Genomic DNA, 26,188 nt, shown 5'->3' with positions numbered 1-26,188 from the left:
CTCTTCACTCCTCATTATCCTTTCCTTTCCACTTTCCTACTCCCACTCATCCTTCCACCACAGTCCCCCATTTACATTTATGTGCCATTATCATCTTTTAGGTATAGGTTGCACAAATGAGAACACTCAACATTTGGCCTTTTCAGCTTGCCTTATCTCGTTCAAAATGATTATCTCCACTGCCATCAATTTTCCTGCAAATGGCACAATTTCATTTTTCTCTATGGCTGAGTAATATTCTGTGACACACACACACACACACACACACACACACACATATATAAAGAAATATGGTGGGTGGTGTATACTACACACCTAATCCATTCATCAGTTGGGTACCTCAGCTGATTCCATAGTTTGGCTATTGGGAAGAAAGCCAAAATAAACATAGGTATGCAGCTATTTCTCTGTATATTGGTTTATAATACTTAGGATATATGCCCAAGAATGGTATGGAAGGGTCATAATTTCAGTCTATTTTTTGTTTTTTAAGGAACCTCCCTACTGATTTTCATATTTGTTGCACTAGTTTAAATTACAACGTATGAAGGTTACTTTTTCCTTGCAATCTCACCAGCATTTGTTGCTTGCCAATCTGACTAGGGTGAAATGGATTCTTACTGTAGTTTTGATTCACATTTCCTTTATCGCTTAAGGATGCTGAGCATTTCTTCTTGTATTTATCAGCCATTTATATTTCTTCTGAGAACTGTTTGTTCAGTTCATTCCTCATTTGTTAATTGGATTGTTCTTGCAACATTTAGTTTTTAAGCTCATTGTATATTATGGACATTAACCGCTTATCTGTTGAATAGCTGGGGAATGTTTTCCCCCATTCTATGGGCTGTCTCTTTATGCTGGTAACTATTTATTTTGATGTGCAGAAACTTTTTAATTTGATGCAGTACCATTTGTCAATTCTTGCTCTTATTTCCTGAGCAATTGGAGTCCTCCCTATTTAGAAAGCAGTTACCTATGTCTTTATCTTCCAGAGTTTTCGCTATTTTTTTCCTGTAATAGCCTCGAAGTTTTACGTTTTACATTAAGATCTCTGATTCATTTGAAATTAATTTTTGTACAGTGTGATAGGGTTCTAGTTTCAATATTCTACATGTAGATAGCCAGTTTTCCCACCACAATTTTGGAAGAGGCTGTCTTTTTTTCTTGTGTGTGTTTCTGAATACTCTGTCAAAGATCGGATGGCTGTAGTTGTGTGGTTTTATTTCTGAGTCTTCTGTTCATTTGTCTTTGTGTCTGTTTTTAGTGCCAGTACCATGCTGTTTTGTTGTTACGGCTTCGTAGCATAATTTGAAGTCTACTCTTACGATACTGTTAATAACAATGGTGCAGTCTGTGATCAGATTTCCAAATTCTTTGTGTCCCATGTAGAAGAATCCATGACAGGACACATGGGTGTAATGGAGTTTATTAAAAGTTAGGGAGGAGAATTACAAAAGGGTTCATGGTGGGAAAGTTAGAGAAGGGAATTAGAAAGTGGTCATGATGGGACCAGATGGAAGCTACAAGCAGAGAGAGAGTCTTTCTCTTTTCCAGGTGCTTTTAAAACTTATGTTAACCTATGGGAAGGGAAAAGCCTGGTGATTCCTAGCCAATCATTGATGGGTGGGGAAGGGCATGGGTGATCCATGGTTTTAGTTGTCCCTGAGCCAGGGTGTGGATAACCTACACACATTTGCAATCAGGAAGAAGTCTCAGAGAAAGAGAGGAATGTTCAATCTGAAATACAATATCCAGTCATGTATTTTCCAAAAGTCCTGACCTTTCCTTAATTCTAGCCTGCCTCAACTTTCCCCTCAGAGACAAGATCCCAAAAAAATCTTTTTGTGGTTGCTGAGGGACTGGTGTTCTTTTCATCTAAATCTGCTTCAAGATGACAAGGGGCAGCAGACCCTATCTACAAGGAGAAATTGCCTCTCCTACTTCTCTCCGTCAGGGCTCATTTGGACACAAAGTGTCTCCCATTGTGTGAGTTTTTATCTAGCACAATCAAGGTTGCTCATGGAGATCTCATTCATCTGCAGAGTACGATAGTCCTGTTGCCTCATGATTTGGGTCCGAAAGGCGTCTATCCTAGAAGAGATAAATCTGGTTTACAAGGCATGATCTGAATAGGAACATTGATAGGAGCACAAAAAGTGTCCCTGCTAGGTGCAGCAGCAAGGATAAAGAATCTAAATTTTCATTTTGAAAAGTGACAGAGTCTTATGGTTAATCTTCCCATAAGTGTCTATACCTATAGCTATTCCTAACTCTTGAATGGCCCTCTATTTTAATGCTTAACTGCATATCATATATGCTACAATGTTTATCTAGCCAAAACAAACAGATATCAAGCCTAAATGGCAGACCTCTTAGCATTTGTCATAAATAGCAGAAATGTCAAAAAACCTTATTAGATAGAATAGGCCTTAGGTAAAACAGCTATCATTGTTTACATATATACACTTTTACCTCTAAATGATTTTATAACATTTAGATACACATTCAAGGCACTAGTGGTATTAGAACCATTTAAAAGAATTATTACTTAGTTTAAACTTTTCTCAGTGTTACAGGGAAAATATCTTGGTCCTTGCATCTGGTAAGAGACTAATTTAGGCAGGATGCAAATAACACCAAATAATTTCAAATGGGCTATGAAGAGAACATACTCATTGAGTTTGATAAGTTTTTTTTTTTAAAGCTCTTAATGAAAATATTTTTACCAATAAACATTAAAACATCAGTAGAACTATCATACACTGGGCAAAGAGGCTGATACCAAAAGCAACATGTAAAATAAAAAGTGTAAAAGAAGGCAATCTGTTGAGTGTTAAAAGGAAACATCTGGATATGAACTCTGCAACCAGTACAGAATTAAATACCAAATCCAAACCACACCAAGGTAAGCTTGGCTGGTGGAAGGCAGGTACCAAAAACGGGGAAAATTCCTCAGTGCAAGAAAACTGAACAGTTTTTGAGCATTAGAACAAGCAGCATTAGCAAAACCTTTGGGGGGAATTGAAGAAGAATATATTTTTAAAAGATAAGGTGATTTTAATTACCATTTAATGCCATTTAGTGCACTAGGGTTGGGAAGTAAGGCCTTGTCAGGTTGGAACACTATGCTGTTACAAAGGCCACCAAAATTAACACATATGAAGATCAAAGAAATGGGCTTACAGACACATGGCCCACTCAGTTTTCCCTAAGACTTAGGATCTTCACTTGCTATGGTGGGCAGAGAGCTCAGGATTTTGTGGCTGTGAGGGAGGAACCAGCAGCATATGTCTACACCAGGTCATGGGGTTTTAGTCAGCTTGCAAACTCAGAAGAATGGGCGAACAAGTACATTTCCTAAAAAGATAATAATAGTAAACCAACAAGATTAACAAGATTAACGTCTCAAGTGATTGGAAACAGAGATAGGGGAGTAAGCATAAAGTTAGGAAACCTGATGACTGAGAGCCATGGCTTGGATGTTGATAAGAAATCACATCCTGGACTGTTGATGTTAACTAACAGAATGGCTTGCTTGGGACACACTGCAAGGTTGTTGCTGACCTGCATATATTCCCTGGATCCCAAGAATAACAGGCTCAGTAATTGAGAGTTAATGACATATTGGGGATCCAGTATGGATCCCCAATAAAAACTTGAGGTTGCAACAAAAGTACATGTGGGGGGTGCAGTTTTGTTCAGCTTTTGGTAAATTTTTGTACCAGCCTATAGCACCAAAAATCTTCGTAAAACAAAAATGCATTTCTAGATACACATCATGTGAGAAAAACAGTCTTTTCTATCAAACTGTGTCACCATCTTAGCTGCTTGCAGTTCTGGGTTCTTGTTCACTGAACTCTGTTTTGGTGCCAAAATTTCTACCTATCCTACCCCCAAATTCCAAGTGTAGCATTAGCCAATCATTAGCAGATTGTGCACCCAAATTTGACCATCCAAGTAAAGGGGGCAAGGCCCTATTATGTCAGGAATAAAAATGTGGATCTATGGTCTGCTCCTCATGCTTGTTGTGCCTGTGTGTCTGTGCACCCTTCTGCAGAAGTAAATTTTTCCTTTCTGAGACAAGTCTCCATTTCTGTCCTTAATTTTGACCCCACTAGTCTTCAGGGGTCTTATTTCTAACAATTAGTACCTTAAAATTTGACCTCAAATTTTAGTCTCAGAAAATTTTTAGGCAAACTTTAAATTATGGCCAACTCAATCTCATACTTATAAGCTTATCAGGATTAAGACCTTAATTTATATCTTGAAACAACCTTTGTAAAAACTCTAATTTAGATAATATTGTTTTTTAATACAATACTCTTAGCAACCTTATACCTTAAAAGATCCAGGAAGCAAAGAAATACAAAGTATCCTTCTTTTTTTTTACAATAGCAATCTACAAGAACACATGGGTTAATAAACCTAAGTGTAAAAGAAAGTTGAATGTAAATTATACTCATGACAAAATGAAACAGATTAATATTAATATCCATAAGTTTTTCTTTAGTCCTAAGGCAGTGAATAGTTAGACTGGTGAGAATTAGAACTTTAGATAAACTTTTGAGACAACAATTTTACACATTAACTTTATAAAAGTAGTTTAAGAACCATTCTAAAACTTGACAACTACATACACAGAGAGATGTTTTGACCTAGTCATGCCCCCCAAAAAGGTCAATCTAAGCATGTGTGCATGAGCTCAAAAAAGTAAAAATTCAGTGGCCACAAGTACATTGATAGGAAACAGACTAAGACACAAAATACATACAATGACACAAAAAACAATCACATTAATTCAGAGTGCACTCTGAAACAAACCATCCCTTTGCCATTATTTTTAGTAGTATATTAGTTAGATTCTTAAGTAGTTTACGACAGATCTTTAACACAAATACCCTGTTCTTTGTCCAAAGCTTAACAGATTAATGCATTAAAAACAAGTACAAAAACTATATTAGAGTATTCCAACCATAGGTTAGTTATAATTTTCCTAGGGGATGACAAGGTGAAGTCACCCATGAGTCTTCTGTCCCAAGGGAGTGGCAAGATGGTACTGAATATGTGGTAGCTTCATCATGGTGTCAACATTTCCTGTGACCACATAGTCTCTCCAAAAGTTCCTCTCAAATGGAACAAAAAGACATGTTACATGCAAAATACAGGCCCAAAATAGTACTCTGTTAATCAGAATAAAAGACATCTCCCCTTGAGAGACAGATGTTTCTGCCCATATGAGTTAGTGTTATGGACATTGAAGGCATTTCAGGTCATCCTTTGTTAGGTTAGCAGAGTCAAAGCACTCCCAGTATTTAAGGATACAGCCAAGTCGTGAATATGTTGGCTTCCTTCATACTAGCTTGTGAAGAGAGAAGAGGTAAAGGGAAGGGAGACTTGCCCTAAGGAGTTGAGGGGTGCTGCTGTGATTCAAGAGGCATTCCCTTGATTCAAGGAAGTCCCAGGTGCAGATTCTTTAGATATGACTTATGATGGACAACTCCATCTTCACAAGCAAGTTGTAGGGTACTCTATTTGTCTTTGAATCAAGCATTCTCAAAGGGCCATCTTTACATTGTTTCATGAGGGTTCCTGGATGGAGCACTGATACTGAATGCTAAGCCAATTATTATCCTAACAAAGAGACCAAATAATAAACGCAAACTAAGGTGGGATTTAAAATCACAGCTTGACACTTGCTAGGCATGTACTCTACCATCTTGAACCACCCTGCCAGTCCTTGTTATCTTCCATAAAGAAAGGAGACTTAAAACCCATCTTTAGGATTTGATAACTAACCCCATTAGCCCTGTCAGTGAAGGGTGCCAGATGCTTATTGGGCCTGAGGCGTGTGTCCATGGGACAGGGGAATGCAACCTTGGGGTGAGTGTTTCCTTGACCCATGAAAGCCTTAGGATGGAGAGAGTGTGAGTGAGAGTCTGAATTGAGTGCCCATGTTACGGGAATCTCAAACAGAGACAAGGGACACCAAAGCTTTTCAGGAAGCAGTATTTATTAGTGCACCAGCAGCAGCTCAGTGGATTCACATCCAAAGGCTGAGCCCCAAGAACAAAGGAGTCTCACCTTATATACCTTTGCAAGCAGGTTACAGAAGCAAAAAGCAAGGCTTAACCCATATATGGTTGCATACAACTCTTTTGGCTACTTCACTCCCAGTGCTATGTGACCTTCTTCACGATTAGATTCTTTAAGTTTTATCTCCCTACTATGCCATCCCCTCCCTTCTGCTACATAATCAGAACACAGACTTGCTTGTTTCTTTTTTTGGCCCTCCTCCCTGCTACATTATTTCCCCCTTTGATGCTAGGACCCACATAAGGTCAACGAGCATCATTTTGATTTAGGGGTTTGTATTTTCATAGCATCATTACATGGATGGCTGTTTTCCTGTCTATAGTGGCCTCTATAATGGTCCTGATGGACCGCAATATCCAGGCAGGTTCAACAAACATGCTCCCAAGATAAGACCCATCACCCTGCTTTCCATGATGCAATGCAAATGTAGCCTGCATTGTTTTCTTTACTCTGGGACTTTTAGTACTGCTTACCAGCAACCTTGCAAACCTGGGTAGTATAGGAGCTGATGTAACACCCAACCTGTTGATGGGTGCATGGTACAAAGTATGGCTGTGTGGAGGTCCCAACAATGGCTCTTTTATAACATTCAGTACATGGGGGAACCTTGCAAGGGCCAACCCAAAAGGTAACAGACCAAGTGTGTAGAGGAGAACAGGGGTGCATCCCATGTTCGAGCTTCCACCTTATGTAGACTAGTCAATTTCTGAAGTGACTAGAGCAGGGCTGTTGTCCCATTGTTCATGGTCCCCTGTTGTCTCCTGGGAAGTGGGGTCCTGTTGAGTAAGGGTGTAGTCATTCTGGAGGGTGATCTTGCATGGTGAGGCTTGATCAGGGATGCACTCCTACTTGAGAGGAGCTGCCTTTACTCAGCTTTGGTGGATCCAGGGAGCAATTTTTATAACTTCAACTGCAGTGGGGATAGACAAAATAACCACAAAAGGGCTCCTCCAATGGGGTTTTAATGGTTGCACATTTTATTCTTTTACCCAGACAGTACCTTCTGGTTATTTTTTTTCTTTCTTCTTTTTTTGTTACTTTGCTTTACATAAAAGCACTCCCTGTGCTTAGCTGCCTCTTGCCTCTCTGTTTCAATAAACTCTGTTGTCTTGATAAATTTCTGGATTAACCTGTAGTGCCAAAATTCCTGACAGTTATCTTGATAAAACAAAAACCATTTTTAAGACAGTTTTTTTTGTTAATGTTATCAACAACTATATTTTTAAGATAGCCTTGTTGTTATGAGCTTAGAGAATTAAGTTTTAGTTTAACATCAGTACATTAAATTTTGACCTTGCAAAACCTTTAATGTAACTGGATTTTAGTCAACTCAATCACTTACATAAGCATTTATAAGCTCCATCTTTTTATGACAACTCACTCTGTACCTGTATGACAACTTATACTGTATCTCCAGGGGGAGCTTGTCTTTACCCTTTTTTTAATTTAAAAATATTTTTTAAAAACCATATCCTTAATACCTTATATATATTTTTTTGTTACCTGTTGAAAATAACTCATAAAACCTTTTAACTTAGAGACTTATAGTTGCATGAAAAAAACAGAAAGAGAGCAACCTTAAAATTATTTTTTGTATAAAAACAATTTATGGAAGCCCATTTGTTAATAGACCTATGTATTATAAGAGAGAATTTAATACCAGATTTTATTTATGACAGAATGAAACAGGCTGAGGTCATTTTCTTAACTACCCAAATTTTAAGATTCCTGCTGCAGGCTGTGGCCTCCCTTTTTCTTTCTTTCTTTCTTTCCTTCCTTCCTTCCTTCCTTCCTTCCTTCCTTCCTTCCTTCCTTCCTTCTTTCCTCCTTCCTTCCTTCTTTCTTTCCTTCCTTCCTTCCTTCCTCCTTCCTTCCTTTCTTTCTTCCTTCTTCCTTCCTTTCTTTCTCCCTCCTTCCCTCCTCTGGTCTGAGCCAGAGTGTTATTCACTGAATGCCTGAATCCTAGTGATATCTGATTGAAATAAGTTTGAAAACTGGTTTTCTTAAAAGCATCAGTAGAACAGAGTAACATTTTTTTACATTGACCCTATAATAAGAACCATCCTCAAGATGTTTACATATGTAAAAAGCTTAAGCAGTTTATAACAGAGATATTTGAACAAACACCTTGGATTTTGTGTTACCTCAAATATCACATTAACCTTATAACAGCATTTTGAAGATGCTTACACACACACACACACACACACACACACACACACACACGCTTTATAAATTAAGTGTGCCAGAAAAAAATATGTCAACTTAAGTGCACATAAGATGAGCTGGAATTCCAGGAGCAAATTATGTTTTGCTCAGTGCTTTAAACAAATTGATACACACACACACACACACACACACACACACAATTAGAGTGCACTCTCAAGAAAAAAAAAACAACTTTAAATTATACCCCAGAGGGCTATCTGGTGGAATGGTGTATGATACATCCATTCTCTTATGAGTCTCCCTCTTTGGAACTGAATTTATGTTACCCATCCCTTAACCTCGGTTGTGGCTATTTCCAGGGAAAAGCTCAACCCTTCCCCCACTCCAGTAGTGGAGGTTTTTTGCATTTTACCCAAAGTGCTTCCTTTTTACTTGTTTTGTTCCCCTTGCTAGTGAGGAAAACCAGTAGGTGCTCAACCTCCCTAATTCCTGGAGCTGTCTCACACACTTTTGCCCTGCTTCCTAAACCTGAGAGACATGGTTTCACCCTAGACAGAGTTACTAGGGTGTCTGCTGGGAGGTGATCAGGCTCCCCTTCTGCCTCCTAAAGCAGGCCTATTATTTGAATCTGATTCTTACCAGTCTGATGGGAGGAGCTCCCAATTGGTTCCTGAGCCTTCTCTGGGTTCCTCTGCAGAACTGAGACTTGTTCTTTGGCATGCTGGGAGAGGCGAGTCCCTCCGTTGGATCAAGAGGTCTGCTGATGCCTGATGAAATGCTCTCCTGACAAGCTGGGGAGGCTGAGTCCATGCAACAAGGAGGTGAAAATGCCATCTCTGATTCCTGGATGAGCCTCCATACATGTTACAGGAATCTTGAACAGAGACATGGGACACAAGGGTTTTCAGGAATCAATATTTATTGGTGTGCCTGCAGTGGCTCAGTTTGCAAGCAGGTTACAGGAGCAAAAAGCAAGATTTAATCCATATATGGTTGCATGCAACTCTATTGGCTACTTCACCCCCAGTGACCTCCACTTTTAGATTCCTTAATTTTTATCTTTCTGCTATGCCACTCCCTCCCCTCTGCTACATTATCAGAACACAGACTTGGTTGTTTCTCTTTTTGGCCCTCGTCCCTGCTACACCCAGGCAAAAAGAGGCACAGTGGATTGGCAAGCAAAGTAGGCACAGTGGGTTGGCAAGCAAGTGGTAGCAGTTCTCCACAGAGGTGTGGGAAAGGGGAGGAGAGGGAAGACGGGCCCGGCCTGAGGCTGGAGGTGGTGGCTGCCATGGCTAGGGACTAGGACCTCAAGAGCAGCCTAGACCATTCTCCCTGCCCAGGCTGGGTCATGAACATATATCCAGAGGCACTCACCACCCTTTTGCCTCTGCCCTCTCTGCACAAGCAGCTGCCTGGTCTGGGTGGCAGCAAGTTGGAGACCTAGGATACGTGGGCCCCCTGTGTCTGAAATAAGATAGGCATAGGATAAAGCAGTGCATTATAGCTTCTTCCAGCAACATGTTCTGGGCAACACTGTGGTGCACTGTGAGCTGCCCCCACATGTTGGCAAGGTACTGTGGTTTTAATGTGACCTGCCTCTAGGATTGTGTATCTACAGGGTTTGACCCCACACACAACCTGCAGGCCTTGGAGCAGGCATGTATGTTAAGGTAGCAGATGCTTTTGTTTCCCATGGTCCTTTCACTGGGACCCATGGACCTGGCACCTGCTAGCTGCATTCTCCCAAGGGCAGAGCTCAGCCTATTCCCTTGGCTGTGGTTTTGGAGAGACAGAGGCAAAAGGATGAGAAAAGACAGTAGAAATGAACCTTTAAAATATAGGGTCTGGGGGCTCACCCCCTCTTCTGGATGGCTTTGCCATCTGTTAATGGCAATGGTGCAGTCTATAATCAGATTTCTAAAGTCTTCGTGTCCCACGTGGAGGAATCCATGACAGAATATGTGGATATAATGGAGTTTATTAAAAGTTAGGAGGGGAATTACAAAAGGGGCTATGGTAGGAAAAGTTAGGGAAAGGATTTAGAAAAGGGGTCATGGTGGGACCAGATGGAAGCTACAAGCAGAGAGAGTCTTTCTCCTTTCCAGGTGCTTTTAAAACTTATGTTAACCCATGGGAAGGGAAGAACCCGGTAATTAATAACCAATAATTGATGAGTGGGGAGGGGAGTGGATGGTCCCTGGTTTTAGTTTCCCTGAGTATGAATAACCTACACATATTTGCAATTGGAAAGAAGGCTCAGAGAAAGAGAGGAATGTTCAAATTTTTTTTTTTTGGCTGTATTGGGGTTTGAACTCAGGGCTTCACACTTCCTAGACAGGCACCCTACCACTTGAGCCACTCCACCAATTTTCTAAGAGTCCCAAACTTTCCCTAATTCTAGCCTGCCTCAATACCTCCCACACTGCTCTTTTGACTCAGGATCGCTTTTGCTATTCACGTGTCTTTTATGCTTCATATGAATTTTAGGATTAATTTTTCTATTTCTACATTTTGTTTTGTTTTTTTTTTCTTTTGGAAGTAGTGAGGTTTGAAATCAGGGCTTTACACTTGCTAGGCAGGCACTGCAGCCCTAAAACTATATGTTTTTTTAAAGAGTAGAAGTTAGCCCATATAAAGTAAGCCAAAAGTGTGTTGTATGTTAGAGACTCAATTTTTATTTTTCTTGTCCTGAAAAAAATTCAAATGACCCATGCTGGAGTTTGAACCTTTAGGTTTCTGTCTAATTTGCCAATTTAATTCCTAGCATCTCTTGTTTGTTTGCTTGTTTGTTTGGTTTTTTTGGGGGGGGGGGGTTCTTCCTTTATTTTCTCCTAGTGTCTCTTTTTCATCCTTTTCACTGGTTACATTTATGTCATTTGCTTGGATTCTCCTTTAAAGCAACTGTGTCATCCTACAGATTCCCTCATTAGTGGGTTAAAATGGCACTTTAACCTGTATTCACTATGTACTTAGTTGCTTATTATGTTTCTATTGCATTTTGAATAATATACATGCTTATGAATGCTGAAACTTCTTCCTGTCTCCTGAGGAGACTGTGTTGGTGAGTTCAATTTCCTGGATTTGGTATAAAATTTTTTGCAAAGTACGAATTTTGAAAGTTGACTATGTTTTCCCCCTGGTCTTGTGCTTTCTGTTCCCAGTGACTGAATGGAGAATTGTTTGACAGGATATCCAGCCAGGCTGTTTCCTTGTGCACAAATTATAAAGGCTTCATCTCTTAATATCAATTATCCATGAATGATGGATGAGGCAGGATAGATAGATGAAGAGACAAAAATATATTATTTTAATAAATATCTAAAGGGCTAGGCCCAAGCACTGGAACAAAGAAGTGAAAACTAAAAAGAGCAGCTACCTCTTCCTTTTAGATGTTAAATTACAAAAACAAGGTTATCTGCATTCCAGACCTTTCTCTCTTTGAGTTATTAACAAGCTCCTAGGCTCCTTGATGGGTGGAGAATATCATGTCTGACAGGTAAAATTTCTAAAGCACACCTATTGTCACTGTGATTTTGGTGGACCTAGATGACATCTCCTTGTTTTAGCAGCCATCTGTCATCCAGATCCATTATCTTTTTGTGTATTCCCCCAGCTTTCTGGAATTATAAGACTAAGAGATGGGGGCAACCATTTTGAGTCTTTACTCCGATTTTCTGCATGGGAAACAGGAATTGTTCCTCTTTTTTGACCCATTTCTCCTCACTTTTATCCTGTTTTACTAAATTCCTTTTCTAATAAACTTTACTATTACATTTACTAAGTTTTTGTTTGTTTGTTTTTTGGTATTGGGGTTTGAACTCAGGGCCTACACCTTGAGCCATTCCAGAAGCCCTTTTTGTGATGGATTTTTTCCAGATAGAGTCTCACAAACTATTTACCTCTGGCTGCTTGTTTGCCCAGGCTTGCTTTGAATCACAATCCTCCTGATCTCTGCCTCCTGAGTAGCTAGGATTATAGGTGTGAGCCACTGGTGACCAACTAATATTTTGCATCTTGCTTGAAGTCATCTCTTGCTGGTCACAAGAACTGAGGTATTTTTTCTGGCAACACAACTTCACTGAAAAAGTAACAGATGGAGAAAAGTGTATTTAATACAACAACTTTCAGGGAATGTATGATTTGTGTTAAAAGAAATTCTCTGATCACATGTTTGAGTCTGAAGTGGACACACCCCAGACCTGCTTAGCTGGTGTGGGAAGGACCCAGAACCTGATGAGGCAGGTTAGCATACAGGAAAAATAACTTATCAGGGGCTCTTTTAAGCAAACAAAGCTAAGAGGCACCCCAGCATGGCTTGAACCCACTCTAGAGCAAGGCACCCAGAAGTGGTGCCTTTGGACCTGCCTTTTGAAAGGCTGCCCCAATTTGACCTCCCAAGCCAAGTCCTCTTGTTTAGGATCTCATGAATATTGATCACAACTCATGCATACAATTAAAATAGCATAAGCACATACACAGAATACCCCTTGTTATGTGATAAGGGTGTACTGAGTAAACCTGTCTGCCACCCTAGCCCCTCCCTAATGATACACAGAAGACACACAGGAATTTTCAGATGTACCAAGAACTGCCCAGATTTTTCCTGCCCTACAACTAATAAAATGGGATTAAACAAAGAAATCGATGCTTCTGTGCCACTTCCTTTGTAGTACTTTCCTCTTACTCTTTCTTTCTTTTTCCTTCAATAAAGTTTTGCTACTGTTTTTCAATTTGTGTTTCTGTCCAGTTCTCTGTTCAGGTGACACAAGAACTCAGAATCTTCTGGACTAGTGTCTTCTTAGGCTACTGAGCCTGGTAACATTGGGATTTTTGTGTTTGCAAAAGAAGAAAGTAAAAGAAACTCCAGGCTTGATCTGAAGCATCCCTGCAAAACTCTGTGAAGTACATAAGCAATTGTACCTGAGGATGAATGAGAGGCCTTCCATAGCTTCCCAGTTTCTATGCAAAATCACAGATCATTGAGATTCACAAATGTAAAAGCATTTGAAGGTGTCTCACCGGGTGGAAATTTCAGCAATAATTTATTTTAGTATAGCAAAATAAAGTATGGAGAAGGTGAGGGGTCGGGGAACAACAGAAAGAGGGAGAAACATTTCTTGTTCCCTATGCAAGAAATGGGAGCAAAGACTCAAAATGATGGTTCAGTGTCTGGGGTCTTATACTCTCCTGGGATGGGAGAATCCAAGTCACTAGAAGTCTAGCAAACCTAAACAAATGGTTCTGAGTGCTTAAGAAGGGTTTATTATTGTTAAAATGTGGAGATGTTACCTGGAACCACCCAAAACACAAGGGCAATAGGACTTTAGGACTTTCCTTTGCCAGACACACCTTGATGATCAAACAGGACTGAGGGAATTTGAGGCCTCCTATTAAAGCCACACTACGTTGGACCAACATCTAAAATGAGTAGCCTTGGGTTTCCATTGAAGTAGAGGGGACAATAGCCAATTTCCTCCTCATCACTGGAGCAATTTTGAATCCTGGACTCCCCTCCAATAACCAAGTAACCTAAGGGGAATCTCTGGCCAGCCTCTCACTAGGTACTTACAAACTCTGAGCTGTGAATAGACTGGCATTTTATTTGCTTACATCTTCCTGATTAAAGTCCCATCCCCCTCCTGGGAAGAGATATCTTGGCTCAAATTCAGACTCTGGTCCTGGGACAACCTCTCTGCTTACCATTAATGGAAACAGAGGTCAATTCTGAAGTGTGGGCATCTCATAACATGATAGAGTCAAACACAGTCCCAGCATGCATATACCTAAAAGATGCCTCCACCTATTCTCACCAAAGGAAATATCCCTTAAGACCTGAAGCAAGAAAGGGACTTAAAGACATCATTAAATACCTCAAGCAACAGGGACTTCGTGTACCTGCCAGAGTCATGTAGCACTTCAATTCTCAGAATACAAAAGCCAAAAGGGGAATGAAGACTACTCCAGGATTTTAGGCAGGTCAATGAGGATGTAATTCCTATTCACCCAATTATCCCTAATTCCTACACCTTGTTATCCAAAGTCCCAAGAAGTCAGAATGGTTTACAGTCCTAAATCTAAAAGACGTCTTTTTCTGCATCCCTTTGTATCCAGATTCTCTGTTTTTATTTGCTTTTGAAGATCCCTCCAACCAGGCTGTCCAATTCACCTAAAATGTCCCAAGGACTTACAGATTGCCTTCACTTGTTTGGCCAGGACTGGCTAAGGAGCTGGAAACATTTAAAGACTTACTTTTCATTTTGGGAATATTACTCAATTATACAATATATGGATGGCATACTCCTTTGTGTACAGTCTGAGGAGAGCTTCCCAACTGGGGGTCAAACCCTACTCAATTTTCTGGCTGACCAAGGGTATTGAGTTACTGGAAGAAAGGCACAACTTTTTTGTTATTGTTCCATATTATTTTATTTATAAAAATAGGTAGTTGTCCATATTTGGCCCAGAGGTCATAGCTTGCTAAAACCATTCATAAAGGAGTAGTTATAATGTGGATTAGGCCACAGTATAGACTAGAACCTAAATCCTTGCAAGGTGAAATGCAGAAAATTCTGGAGTATAAATGTGCCTATTATAAGCATGAGTTTTGTTATGAGTGGAGTTATTTTAATTAGAAGGGAGTGTTATCATGAACACCTAGGGAAAAGACATGTCTTTAAACAAAACAAGAAAAGAGATGTCCATATCTGCATAAAGGAATTATATTTTCTACATCCATACAATATTTGTAAAATACTTTTGTAACAGTATTTTATATATAAATGATATAATTTGTATCATTATTTAAAATATTTCCACTTGAAATTAGTATATTCAAAAGAGAGAGTTTAGTTTAAATAGCATATATATCTCTTTCATATGGCAGAGTTACCTGTAAAACAATTCATGGTGGGAACCTGTTTGATGCTTCATGTTGCAAAATTACTTTTCATTTTGGGAATATTACCATTTTAAATTTATTGAGAGGCAGGTATGACTTCTCTCTAAATAACTAATATCAAATGTTATTTGATAGTGTTATAGAACTCAGAATTGTATATAAACTTTGTTGTATTAAAAAGGTATGTATCTACCCTTACCTCAGTTGAAGGTATAGTCCTAATATTTTTTTCATAATGCTTAGAAATAAATTATTTGATGCACATACTTATTGTATTTGTACAATATTTCAAAACTTAATGTAAAATAGAATCTTCAAGATATGAAGGGGAATGTTAATAAAAAATAAAAAGCAAATATTTTATCAATAGATTTAACATTTAAGAAATGAAAGCAGAATGACATAAATATCAAAAATAAGGTAGAAATTAAGGGAAATTATAACAATGACTATTAGAAGTGATTCAAAACAATAAAAGAACATTGAAAGTCTTTGTTTATTTTAGGAGACTTGTTTAAATGTAATATATCTATTTATTTTTTCAGAAAACTCTTCTTTGTTAATTTTTTAAAAATTTTATTGTTTTTACATGTGTATACACTGTTTGGGCCACCTCTCCCTTCCCCCCTCCCTCTCCCTCCCATGACATGATACTTAATCATAGAACTTTAAATTGTCAAATTTAGGCATTAACAGTCCTAAGGTGGTCATGGGTCACTGTGCCTCTGAGTACCACCTCAGAGTGGATCCGGATTTCTGTGACATGTCACTTTTGCTTTTATAGTTTCTTAAAATTTAACTTCCTACCAAGCAACAGGCTATCGCTCTCCTTACCACACAGAAGCTCTTAGTAGTTCTCCTCAATTTTTTATCCATGGAGAATCCTGAAACCAAGAAAGCACACAAATGTACAGATTGAGCTCTCTTGATTCAAAACAAAGATGCATCGCAAGTATATATGTATTTATTTTTTCATTGGACATTTTCTTTTTTTTTCACCATTATTTTTTATTAGAATATATTTATTGAACAGGAGGGATTCACTGTGACAATTTCAAATAGGATTATATTGTATATTGCTTAGGTCACCCCCTCCATCTCTTCCCCTTGACCTTACCTTCCCCACTTAAGACTATGGCAAGAGGTTTCTTTGTTCTATTTCATATAAGTACATGAAGCCCATCAACCATATTCCCTCACCTTAATCTCCTTCATTTACCTTATCCCCTCCCACAAGTACACTGCATCTGTTTTAAAGTCCTGTCTTTTGTTATTAATAACTGAGCTGATGTTCAAAGGGGTTTCTAAATGTATCCCTACCGTAAGTATACTTTACTTTGGTCTGTTCAACCCCTGCCCTTATTCTCATTTACCCCTTTACTTCCCATCCTGCATTTTTCAACAGCTTTCAATATCCACTACCTTCACAGATGTTAAATTTTACACAATGATACTCTATCATTATCTTTTCCTTTCCTTCCTTCCCCAAGTTCCATAGAATAGTTCCACTATTACAAACATGTTACAAAATTTGTATATGATCATGCATGTTTTTGTGTATATATTTATCATTTGGATACATCTCCAAGTATGAGAGAAAATATGCAGCCTTTGTCTCTTTGAGCCTGACTTACTTCACTTAACATGATGTCCTCAAACTGCATACATTTATTTTCAAACTACATGGTGTTGTTATTCCTTATGGCTGAGTAAAACTCCATTGTGTATATATACCACATTTTCTTGATCCATTCATCAGTTGTAGGGCATCTGTGTTGTTTCTATAGCTTGGTTATTGTGAATAGTGCAGCAATGAACATCAGTGTACAATTGTCTCTATTGCATCCTGACTTAGGTTCCCTTGGGTAGATGCTGAGGAGCAGAATCACTGGATCATATGGCAATTCTATCTTTAGTTTTTTGAAGTATCTCCATACTGCTTTTCACAATCATTGTACTAATTTGCTTTCCCACCAACAGTGTATAAGCGTTCCTGTTTCACTGCATCTTTGCCAGCATTTGTTGTTTTTGCCCTTGAGATGGCCATTTTAAATGGAGTGAGATGAAATCTTGGTGGAGTTTTGATTTGCACCTCTTTTACAACCAGGGAATTTGAACACTTCTTCATATATTTATTGGTCACTTGTACCTCCTACTTTTTTTTTAAACTCTTCTTTTCTTTTCTTTTCTTTTTTTCATATGTGCATACAATGTTTGGGTCATTTCTCCCCCCTCCTGCCACCCCCTCCTTTGCCCCCCACCACCTCCCTCTCCCCCCATCCCCTCGATACCCAGCAGAAACTATTTTGCACTTATCTCTAATTTTGTTGTAGAGAGAGTATAAGCAATAATAGGAAGGAACAAGGGTTTTTGCTAGTTGAGATAAGGATAGCTATACAGGAAGTTGACACACATTTATTTCCTGTGCATGTGTGTTACCTTCTAGGCTGATTCTTTTTGATCTAACCTTTTCTCTAGTTCCTGGTCCCCTTCTCCTATTGGCCTCAGTTGCTTTAAAGTATCTGCTTTAGTTTCTCTGCGTTGAGGGCAACAAATGCTAGCTAATTTTTCAGATGTCTTACCTATCCTCACACCTCCCTTGTGTGCTCTCACTTTATCATGTGATCAAAGTCCAATCCCCTTGTGTTTGCTCTTGATCTAATGTCCGCATATGAGGGAGGACATACGATTTTTGGTCTTTTGGGCCAGGCTAACCTGACTCAGAATGATGTTCTCCAATTCTATCCATTTACCAGCAAATGATAATATTTCATTCTTCTTCATGGCTGCATAAAATTCCATTGTGTATAAATACATTTTCTTAATCCATTCATCAGTAGTGGGACATCTTGGCTGTTTCCATAACTTGGCTATTGTGAATAGTGCCTCAATAAACATGGGTGTGCAGGTGCCTCTGGAGTAACCTGTGTCACAGTCTTTTGGGTATATCCCCAAGACTGGTATTGCTGGATCATATAGTAGATCAACATTTAGCTTTTTAAGTAGCTTCCAAATTTTTTTCCAGAGTGGTTGTACCTCTTTCTTTAAAAATTCACAATTCAATTTATGTGCCCATTTCTTCACTGGGGTGTTGATTCTTTGTGGGTTGAGTTTTTGAGTTCCTTGTAGATTCTGGATATTAGTCCCTTATCGGATGAATTGCTGCCATAGGTTTTCTCCCATTCTGTAGGAAGTCTCTTAAATCCATGACTGTTTCTTTTGCTGTGCAGAAGTGTTTTAGTTTGATGCAGTCCCATTTGCTCATTTTTTTTTGTCTTAGATATTGAGATTATTGAGCTCTATTTAGGAAATCGATCCCTATGCCTATCAGTTCCGGTGTGTTTCTTACTACTTCCTGTAGTTGTTTCAAAGTTTCAGGCTTTATATTAAGGTCCTTGATCCACTTAGAGTTGATACTGGTGCAGGGTGAAAAACAGGGATCTAGTTTCAGTCTTCTACATGTGCATATCCAGTTTTCCCAGTAACATTTGTTAAAGAGGCTGTCCTTTCTCTTGTGTTTTGGGCTCATCTGTCAAAGATCAGTTAACTGTAGCTGCATGGGTTTAATGTCTGGGTCTTTTTTCTCTTTTAAAGAGAAGGCCCTTTTAATTAAACTTATAGCTTTTTTTCTTTTAGAATCACAATAAAAAATTTTCTGTTTCTACTTTTAAAAAAAGCATGAATCAATCAAACAAACAAAGGAAATCATTAAATGAGTGCTGTGAGGAGAAAGGAGGCAATGGGATTCCATATGAGCCAGAGAGACTAGTCCTGGAGGACAGAAAGAAACAAAGAAAGCACCACTCAGGTGTCCAAAGCAAACCCAGCCAGAACCAGCAAGTGCCAACCTCCTAACCTGCCTGTGTCACACAGACTAAAGCCCTAATAATCTCATGGATGCAAGCAATCACTCTATTTTGAAAAAGCACACGTTCTTCCTTCCCTCCTCTGGTCCCCTGGTGGCAAGACCTTCACATGATGTATGTGTTCATCACCAGATGCTCCTTGTCGTCTGCAGAGCTCCAGACAGTGCAGAGGGCATTCTCCTGCTTCCTCCATGCCATCCAGATCAAGCACACCACAGAGGCTCCCAGGAGAAAGATCAGGACCATCATGAACAACCCAACCAGGACCACTGCTTTGGTGCCAGGGGACAAGGCAGGATACATCTGCTTCCCAGAGCAGTGCTTCATGCACATCTCCTGGGAGGAGTAGCTGTTCTTGTTGCCCCAGCAACCACCACAGATGAACATATTACAGGAGTTCTTCTCAGCATCAAAGTACCAGCCGGGGAAGGCCGCAGGGCAAGGCCCAGTGACAGCCTGGGCAGAGCAGTATTCTTCATAGTTGAAGACATTGCTGGAGAAGTCATAAGAATCCTGACTTCTGGGAACACTTGGAACAGAAGAATCTGCTCCTTCCCTGCTGGAGCCCAGATCATCGACAGCATTCTCTGTGAAGCCAGCACATTTCTGAAAACACGACTCCTTGCTCAGGTAATTATTGTAATTTCCTTCACAGCCGCCATACATAAATGGATGGCAGGACCGGATGGTGGCATTGTACCACTGTTGCAGGAAATTATAAGCTGAGTCTCTGAGGCAAATTAGCAGGAATCAATGTTTATTGTGCCAGCCTAGACCCAGCAGACTTGTGTCTAAAGGCTGAGCCCCAAGAACAAAGGGGGTCTCACCTTATATACCCTTGCAAGCAGGTTACAGAAGCAAAAAGCAAAGCTTAACCCACATATGGCTGCATGTGACTTCATTGGCTATTTCATTTTCCCAGTGCTATGTGACCTTCATGTTTCAATTCTTTAAGTTTTATCTCTCTGCTTTGCCATTCCCTCCCCCTGTCTGGTGATCAGAACACAGTCTGTCTGTTTCTTTCTTGTTCGCCGCCCCCCCCTCCTTTCCTGCTACACCACCATTTGGGGAAGGAGGCCCAGCATTTCCCCACCATCTTTGAGACTAGGCAGAAGTCATGGATGCTTGGTTCTGCATCCACCAACTTGGCCGGGAGAGGAGCAGTGATGCCAGCAGGATGAGGAGTGCAAGGCCCTACGGTGGTCTGCACAGCTGCACCATGGCCGGGATGCTTGCCAACAAGTTGAAGCCACCAGCCTTTTGTGGGGCTTTGGGGGGGGTAGGAGTGGTCTCGCTATGTTGTGCATGCATGTGGAGGCCCTTGAGCTCAGGTGAGGAGCCTGGTGAGGGTCCGCAAAGCTCCTGACTCTCTGAAAGCCTCTTTTCCAGACTTGCTGAGCACACACTGTGCCTTACCTGCGCACAACACTCCACTCTATGGTCCTCATGTACCTCTAGCTCCTGGATCCTGGAAGACTTCCCAACCCACCCCTCCTGCCCTTCTAGTCTAATCCATTGGTCTTCATATCTATTTTTGTGCCAATATCATGCTGTTTTTATTGTTATGGCTCTGTAGTGTAGTTTGAACTCAGGAATTGTCATCCCTCCAAGGGACTTGGACTTGGACTTGGACTTTTTGCTCAAATTGCTTTGACTAGTCAAGGTATTCTGTGTTTCCATATGTATTATAGGATTGATTTTTCTATCTTTGTGAAAAATGTCATTGGGATTTTGATACGGAACATGACATTGCTTTTGGTAGCATGACCATTTTCATCATGTTGATTCTACCATTCTAAGAGCATGGGAGATCTTTTCATCTTCTTATGTCTTCTTCAACTTTTCTCTACAGTGCTTTATAGTTTTCATTGAAAAGGTCTTCGATTTTCTTCATTAAATTTATTCCAAGTTACTTTATTTTTTTAGGCTATTGTAAATGGGATTGTTTCCTTGATTTCTTTCTCAGTCTGTTCATTGTTGAACAGAAGGCTACTAAATTCTGTATATTAATTTTGAATCCTGGTACTTTTCCAAAATAATTTTTGATTTCTAACATATTTTGGGAGAGTTTTTAGGATCTTTTATGTATAGGATCATGTCATCTGCAAATAGGAATAGTTCGTCTTCTTCTTTCCCTATTTGAATTCTTTTTATTTCTTGCTCTTGTCTTATTGCTCTGGCTAGGAATTCCAAAACTGTATTGAATAGAAGTGGGGAAAGAGTGCATCCCTGTCTCATTCCTGACTTCAGCAGTAATGGTTTCAGTTGTTTTCCATTTAAGATAATGTTGGCTATACGTTCGTTGTATATAACCTTTATATGTTGAGGAACATTCCTTCTATTCCTAGTTTTTCTCTTTAATCATGAAAGGGTGCTGAATTTTGTCAAAGGTGTTTTCTGCATCTGTTGACAGAATCATGTGCTTTTTGTCATTGCTTCTGTTTATGTGCTGTTTTACCTCTACAGATCCATGTATATTGAAATATCCTTGCATCCTTGAAATGAAACCGACTTGGTAATGGTGTCTGATCCTTTTGATGTGTTGTTGAATTGTGTTTTCCAGTTTTTGTTGAGAATCTTTCTGTCTAAATTCATTAAAGATACCTGTCTATAATTCTCTTTTTTGTTACATCTTTATGGAGTTTTGGAATAAGTATAATACTGGCTTCACAGAATGAGTGTTACTCACTCACGGATAGTGTTATCCTGGATAATTTTAAGGATTATTGGTATTAGTTCTTCTTTAAAAGTCTGGTACAATATAGGTGTGAATTCATCAGGTCCTGAGCTCATTTTGTACGGAAGCTCTTTATTATTACTTTAACCTCATTGCTTCTTATAGTTCTATTTAGGTAGTTAATATTTTCATGGTTCAATTTTGATTGGCTATATGCATCCAGAAATTTATCTATTTTTTTTTAGATTTTGCAGTTTACTTGAATATAAGTTTTCAAAATATTTTCTAGTGATCCTCTGGACTTCATTAGTATTTGGGGTTATGTCCCTTTTTTGTCTTTGATCTTATTAATATAGTTCTTTTCCCTCCTCCATTTTGTCATGTTGACTTAGGGTTTTTTGCTTTTGACTAAGGGTTTATTGATCGTGTTAACCTTTACAAAGAACCACCCTTTTCTTTCATTGATTCTTTGTATAGGTTTTTTTTGTCTCAATCTCATTAATCTTGGCCCTGGTCTCTATTATTTCTTTCCATCTGCTAGTTTTGGGTTTGGTTTGTTCTTGTTTGTCTAGAAGCTTAAGGTGCTTCATTGGGTTGTTTATTTGAGAAGTCTCTTTTTTTATGGAATTCAATGTGATAATTCATTTATTTGTTTTTGACAGTACTGGGGTTTGCATTCAGGGCCTTGTGCTTGTGAGTCATGCCCCTAGCTCTACAGTGTGATAATTTAATAAATGTATGCAAAGTTTAATCAGCAAATCAAGATAATTACCATTTGCATCTTGTTATGTCTTTGTGTTTGGAGTCTTCAAATTCTTGTATTCTTCTGTGTTTTTATATTTTACCATTAACAGTTTAATATATTTGATTTATTATATATCTAGTCCAAATCATTGTCCACTGTATCGCTGCTACAGTCTGTATAGTCACAAGCATCAGTACACTTCCCCTAAACCCTTCATCATGCTTTCTTATAACTAGAGTTTAATATTTACTTTTTTTTAAATTAAAAAAATTTTTTTGTTCATTTATTCACATGTGCACACATTGTTTGGGTCATTTCTCCCCCCTCACCCCTCCACCATCCTTCTCCCCTACCCACCTCAGTTTCAGGCAGGTCCTGTTCTGCCCTTGTGACTGATTTTGTTGAAGAAAAGACATAAGCATAATAAGGAAGACAAAACATTTTTGCTAGTTGAGTTAAGGAGAGCTATACAGAGAGATTCCTACTATTGCTCTCATGTATCTATGTGTTAGGACCCATGTTGATTCTACTCTAACTGATCTTTACATTGGTTTCTGGTCCCCTGCTAGTGATAACCTGTCATTTTAAGGTTCCTGTATTAGTTCCCCTGGAGTGGGGACATCAAAGACTTTCATGTTTTGGGTTTTCTACCTATTCCTATATCTCCTGTATGTGCTCTCCCCTTTTCTTGTGACCCAAGTCCAACAACATTGCTGCATTTGCCCTAGATCTAAAGTCTGCATATGAGGGAAAGCATACGATTTTTGGTCTTCTGAGCCTGGTTGACCTCACTCAGAATGATATTCTCCAGTTCCATCCATTTACCTGCAAATGATAAGATTTCATTCTTCTTCATGGCTGAGTAAAATTCCATTGTGTACAGTACTACATTTTCTTGATCCATTTGTCAGTAGAGCAGCATCTTGGTTGTTTCCATAACTTGGCTATTGTGAATAGTGCTGCAATAAACATGGGTGTGCAGATGCCTCTGGAGTAACCTGTGTTACATTCCTTTGACTATATCCCCAGGAGTGGAATCGCTGGATCATATAGCAGGTCTATGTTTAGATTTTTAAGAAGTTTCCAAATTTTTCTCCAGAGTGGTTGCACCAGCTTGCTTTCCCACCAGCAGTGGATTAGGGTTCCTTTTTTCCCACATCCTCACCAGCACTTGTTGTTGGTGGTGTTTTTAATGATGACTATTCTAACAGGGGTGAGGTGGAATCTTAGTGTGGTTTTGATTTGCATTTCCTTTATGGCCAGAGATGGTGAGCATTTTTTCATGTGGTTTTTGGCCATTTGAATTTCTTCTTTTGAAAAAGTTCTGTTTAGTTCAGTTGCCCATTTCTTAGTTGGTTCATTGATTTTAGGAGAGTTTAGTTTCTTAAGTTCCCTGTATATTCTTGTTATTAATCCTTTGTCTAAGGTTTAGCTGGCAAATATTTTCTCCCACTCTGTGGGTGGTCTTTTCAGTTTAGAGGCCATTTCTTTTGTTGTGCAGAAGCTTTTTAATTTTATGAAGTCCCATTTATTCATCCTTTCTCTTAGTTGCTGGGCTGCTGGGGTTCTATTGAGGAAGTCTTTGCCTATACCTATTTGTTCCAGAGTGTTTCCTGCTCCTTCCTGTAGTAACTTCAGAGTTTCAGGTCTGATATTTAGGTCTTTGGTCGATTTTGAGTTGATACTAGTACAGGGTGATAGACATGGATCTAGTTTCAGTTTCTTGCAGATGGGTAACCATTTTTCCCAACAACATTTGTTGAAGAGGCTGTCTTTTCTTTCACTGTATATTTTGGGCACCTTTGTCAAAAATGAGGTGGGTGTACTTGTGTGGATTCATATCTGGGTCCTCTATTCTGTTCCAGTGGTATTCATGTATGTTTTTGTGCCAGTACCATGTCTATTTTTATTGCTATTGCTTTGTAATATATTTTGAAGTCAGGTATTGTGATACCTCCAGCATTGCTCTTTTTGCTGAGTATTGCCTTGGCTATTCACAATCTCTTGTGTTTCCAAATGAACTTTAGGGTAGATTTTTCAATCTCTGTGATGAAAGTCATTGGGATTTTGATGGGAATTGCTTTAAACATGTAGATTGCTTTTGGTAGTATAGCCATTTTTACTATGTTGATTCTACCGATCCATGAGCATGGGAAGTCTTTCTATCTTTTGTAGTCTTCCTCGATCTCTTTCTTCAGGTGTTTATAATTCTCTTTGTAGAGGTCATTCACATCCTTTGTTAAATTAACTCCTAGGTATTTGATTTTTTTTTTGAGACTACTGTGAATGGAATTGTTTCCATGTGTTCCTTCTCAGTTTGTTCATTGTTGGTGTATAGAAAAGCTAATGATTTTTGTAGGTTGATTTTGTATCCTGCCACCTTACTGTAGCTGTTTATGGTGTCTAAGAGTTTTTGGGTAGAGTTTTTTGGGTCTTTAAGGTATAGGTTCATATCGTTTGCAAATAAGGATATTTTGACAGTTTTTTTTTACCTATTTGTACTCCTTTTATTTCTTCTTCTTGCCTAATTGTTCTGGCTAGAAATTCCAGTACTATGTTGAATAGGAGTAGGGAGAGTGGGCATCTTTGTCTCTTTTCCTGATTTTAGGGGGAATGTTTTCAGTTTTTCACCATTAAGTATGATGTTGGCTGTAGGTTTGTCATATATAGCCTTTACAATGTTGAGGTGCATTCCTTCTATTCCTAGTTTTCTTAGAGCTTTTATCATGAAGTGATGTTGGATCTTGTTGAAGGCTTTTTCTGCATCTATTGACATGATCAAGTGGTTTCTGTCTTTGCTTCTATTGATGTGCTGTATTACATTTATAGATTTGCATATGTTGAACCACCCCTGCATCTCTGGGATGAAGCCAACTTGGTTGTGGTGAATGATCTTTCTGATGTGTTGTTGGATTCAATTTGCCATTATTTTATTGAGGATTTTTGCATATATGTTCATTAGGGAAATTGGCCTGTAGTTCTTCTTTTTGGTGGTGTCTTTGTCTGGTTTTAGGATGTGAGTAATATTGGCTTCATAAAATGAGTTAGGCAGTGTTACTTCCAGTTCTATTTTGTGGGACAGTTTAAGGAAGGTTGGTATTAGTCTTTCTTTAAATGTCTGATAGAACTCGGCAGTGAATCCGTCAGATCCTGGACTTTTCATTTTTGGGAGGCTCTTGATGGCAGCTTCAATTTATTTTTGTGTTATAGATCTATTCAGGTGATTAATATCCTCTTGGATCAGTTTTGGGTGGTTGTGAGTTTCTAGAAATCTGTCCATTTCTTGGAGATTTTCAAATTTATTAGAGTATAGGCTCTCAAAGTAGTCTCTGATGATTTCCTGGATTTCTGTGGTGTTTGTTGTTATCTCTCCTTCTGAATTTCTGATTTTACTGATTTGAGTTTTTTCTCTACTCATTTTAGTTAGTTTTGCCAGGGGTCTGTCAATTTTATTTATTTTTTCAAAGAACATGCTTTTTATTTCATTGATTCTTTGTATTTTTTTTTGGTTTCTCTTTCATTGATTTCAGCCCTTATCTTAATTATTTCTTTCCCTCTGCTTGTTTTGGGGTTTGTTTGTTTTTGTTTTTCTAGGAGCTTCAGCTGTAGTGTTAAGTCATTGATTTGAGCTCTTTTTGTCCCTTTGATTTATACACTCATGGCTATAAACTTTCCTCTTAGGACTGCCTTTGCTGTGTCCCATAGGTTCTGGTAGGTCATGTTTTCATTTTCCTTAA

General features: G+C 38.9%; 1 pseudogene; it reads right to left on the bottom strand.

Moving 5' to 3' along the window:
- Positions 1 to 19,134: 19,134 nt before the first annotated feature.
- On the bottom strand, positions 19,135 to 20,250 carry LOC109674132 (kunitz-type protease inhibitor 2-like; annotated as a pseudogene).
- Positions 20,251 to 26,188: the final 5,938 nt, after the last annotated feature.

This window comes from Castor canadensis, chromosome 2 (genome assembly GCF_047511655.1).
Source record: "Castor canadensis chromosome 2, mCasCan1.hap1v2, whole genome shotgun sequence".
Classification (NCBI taxonomy): Eukaryota; Metazoa; Chordata; class Mammalia; order Rodentia; family Castoridae; genus Castor; species Castor canadensis.
Note: the sequence above shows the minus strand (reverse complement) of the source record. Positions and strands in the feature narration are given on the sequence as shown.